Raw genomic sequence first — 4,030 nt, forward strand, 5'->3', positions numbered from 1 at the left:
TTGAACTTGAGACTTGGAACTCAGTGTTTTGCTTTAAAAAATGACAAGAAGAAATCTGGAGTTTTTCTCTTAATGCTTTAAAATAATGACTGTAAGCCAATGATGACTGACTTCTCTGGTAGGGTACAGCCCAATTACTGTTTGTGGCAATGTAGTGACTGTTTATGCCTTGATTCACCTTTCCTCAAATTATTGGTATTTCCTTCAAAATGCTACACATTTTAAAGCAAGATTTGAATCAAATGCAAATAAATCATAAATTATGTTCCTAGCTAAATTAAACATACTCTGTTTTTGTATTTTAGAAAACAAATTTCCTATAAATAGCACTATCTTCCTATAAATAGTAATGTCTTTAATATTATGATACTTCCTATATTTTCAAAGTTCTTTGCACTTAATAGTTATGATTATTGATGTGATTATAATTTTCTTGATTAGAAATAAGCTCCACAAGAATAACAGAGTTAAGAACATAAAATGATATATTCTAAATATCCAGCAGAGTGCCTGGCATATAGTAGGTACCCAATAAGTGTTTGCTGAAAAATTATTGCAAGGATAACTGAAACAAAAATCCAGTCCTTGAGTAATATGTACTAGTCAGGATATGCTAAGTTGTGTTGTTTGAAACAGTATATAAATCTTAGTAATTTAATGCACAAAAGTTTCTTTCTTTCTCTTTTAGAGTGATATCATGGATGACAAAACTGGGCTTTGCACCTGGGTTGATGGAGGCCCCATAACCTTGTAGGCAGCACCATCTAGATATCTATACTTAGATATCATGGCATGGAAAGAAAGATACTGGAGATTCATACATAGGCTCTTCTGAATTCATTTTTTTGGCCAGAAGGAGTTATATGTCTTTAGGGACAAAGAGGCTGGGGAGTGTTGGAGAGCAAATAGAGTATTTGATGAAGGTTACTATCTCTGTCACAACATGGTAAATAAACTAGCAACTAATTCCTGCAGTTACTGCATGCAACTCCTACAATGGTTGTCAGACCCTTTGGTACAAATTTCTACACATGAGAAGAACTTCCTTGCCTAGGGGAACTATGTGGCTGGCTGCTGTTTAAATCACACACTAGAATAACCTGAAAATTCAGTTGTGCCACATTGTTTAAAGTGGTAATTTAGAGTGTTTAACCATTTTGATTGGCACATGGGCAATCCACTATCTTGTTGGAGCCTGTTGAAAGCTAGGAGAAAGTGGGTTTCAAAAGTGGGTCCATAACTGAATTCCGATAGATTATTCCTTTTTGTTCAAGGGAGATCCTCTGTCTGCCCTGAAATAGGGACTTCAGAAGTAGGCTCTTTAGAACTCATTTCTAGTTATGGATCACTACACTGGTTCTGCTACAAATGCTGAGGTTACTGTCCACACTAAGGTTACTAACTCAAAGTTATGAACAAAGTCAGTGCAGTGCAGGAGAGATTGTTTCTTCTGAATGCTTTCCAGGAAAGGCTTCTCAAAGGAGGTGACCTCTGAGCTGACTTTTGAAAGTAAATACTTTCTATGTGGGAGCAGAGAATATTCCAGCAATGTGACATATAAGGGGAGAAGCTTAGCTACATTCAAGAAGGCATAAAAGTGCATGACATGGCTGGGAACCTGTGAGAAAATGATGAGTAGGTAGAAAATTGGGTTCTTGTAAGCAAAGTGTTGTAAAATAACCAGGGAGATGTGTGGCTGCTACAATAATGGTCTCCAAAAAATCAAGTAGACCCACGTTGTATAATCTCTCTCGGAATGATTAGATTTAACTATGTGATATAAGCTGAGGCTTGACGAGAGCTCATGCATGGGATTTGCCTGCCTGGAGCTTTGAAACTATTGAGGCTGAAGGAGTTTAGATCATCCTCCTGGAGGATGAAAGATTTCATGGACAAAGAATGATCAAAAAAAAAAAGAGAGAGAGAGAGACCATGTGAAGAGAGATCCCATACGTGAGCGAAAAAATCCCATGGCCATGGAAAGAGCAAGATTGCATCGTCTGGGAGGAATCCAGTGCTGGCTGACAAGCAGCTGAAGGCACATGAATGAATCCCAGCATGACCAGCCAGAACACCATCCAATCAACCAGCAGAATTGTAAGAAATAAAAAAAAAAAAAAAATGTTGTTTTAAACTACCAAGTTTTGGAATGGTTTTTAGACAGAAAATATAACAGATATGGAAAGTAATTTTACTTATTTATTTATTTAACAAAACTTTGGTTTATTGAGCACCGACTATGTGTCAGGCACTGTGCTAGATTGAGACCACAATTTGTAGTGCCTGGCATCACTAGGTAAGGCGACATCTTCTCTATTTCCTAACTCTAGCCATTACAAATTCCATTGCTACTGTTTAAATTCAGGTTTCATCATGTCTTACCTATTGTAATAACATCCCAGTTGTTCTTCATTTCATTCCAGCCTTTTTGTTCTAAAACAAAAACCTGACCCATATTATACTACTGTTTAAAGTTCTTCAAAGGCTCATCTTAACCTTCTGATCAAATTCTAGACTCTTTTATATGCATCATTTAGTACCACTTATACCCTCTCTTATCCAATATTCCATGACTTGTGGCTTTTTAAATAAGCAATGCTTATTCAAGTGTTGGAACCTAGGCACATATTGTTGTCTTGGCCTGGAAGGCTTTTTTTTCACTATTTTTATTTTTTTCTGGAAAAAGCTTATACATTCTTCAGATGAAAAATAAATATATTTCGGGCGGCGCCTATGGCTCAGTCGGTAAGGCGCCGGCCCCATATACTGAGGGTGGTGGGTTCAAACCTGGCCCCGGCCAAATTGCAACCAAAAAATAGCCGGGCGTTGTGGCGGGCGCCTGTAGTCTCAGCTACTCGGGAGGCTGAGGCAAGAGAATCTCCTTAAGCCCAAGAGTTGGAGGTTGCTGTGAGCTGTGTGAGGCCATGGCACTCTACCGAGGGCCATAAAGTGAGACTCTGTCTCTACAAAAAAATAAATAAATAAATATATTTCACTTCAATAATATGAGGTAGAATCGATGATTCTCACTTTCGCATATTAAGCTACCACTATCCATTGCACATTATCCTGATATCATAACACTTGTCACACTGTGTTGATATGCTATTTTCCCTTCTACACTGTAAGCTGATTGAGTGTTAGCGATTCTATCATTTTATCTTTTGTAAAGGTAAAAAATTTAATGCATGTTATATAGTAGATACTCTATAAATATTTCATGAGTAATGTCTTTATCTGTAGGCCACAAGAAAACTAATTCAGTCATCAGTGTGAAAGAGAGAAAAACAAAGATAAATTTATTCTTTTCTTAAGCCATTTAACTACTTCAATGGTCAATGTGGTCATCTTCCACATGAAGATGATGGAAATATAGAGGAGAGGAGCCACTTAAAAGATCTGTCAGAGGTAGAATGGCTGTGACGTGGATAGAGGGAAGAGGAAAAGTGAGCAATTACAGAAGATTTTGTGATATTTAGTTGGGGAAAATGGGTACGAGGTAATACCATTAACTGAAAACAGAAGAATGGGCTTAGAAAAGAGGAAAAAGAAGTAGGAAAGAAATAAATGAGCCGCACCACCTGGTTAGAGTGAATTTCAGAGATTTGGCATCTCTCTCTAGTAAGAAAAAATAACTGTTCGTAAGAATGAGGTAGCTCTTTGAACACAGGGCTATAACTCGTTGTGGCACTTGAAAACTCCTATGAAAGGTGACCTGGATGGACTAGTTTTAAGGAATGTAAGTAAGTTAGAGGAAAATAAATCTCGCTTGGTAAATTATATGTTGCATAATCTTTAAATTTCTCTCAGGATGCATGTGATACACAAACAAACAGCTGTGTTTTCATGATACAGCCTACAATTGCAAATTCTTCAAGAAAATTATGTGCCTGCATAGGTAGTAGCCCTCCCATTTTAATGATGCTATAACTAAGGTAATTATTATCATACAGAATAACAATGGTCATTGACTTAATTGGGAATGAAGTTGGTAGCTTCCACTGCAGTATGGTATCATAGACATGATTCT

The sequence above is a fragment of the Nycticebus coucang genome, chromosome 13, assembly GCF_027406575.1.
Source record: "Nycticebus coucang isolate mNycCou1 chromosome 13, mNycCou1.pri, whole genome shotgun sequence".
Taxonomy (NCBI): Eukaryota; Metazoa; Chordata; class Mammalia; order Primates; family Lorisidae; genus Nycticebus; species Nycticebus coucang.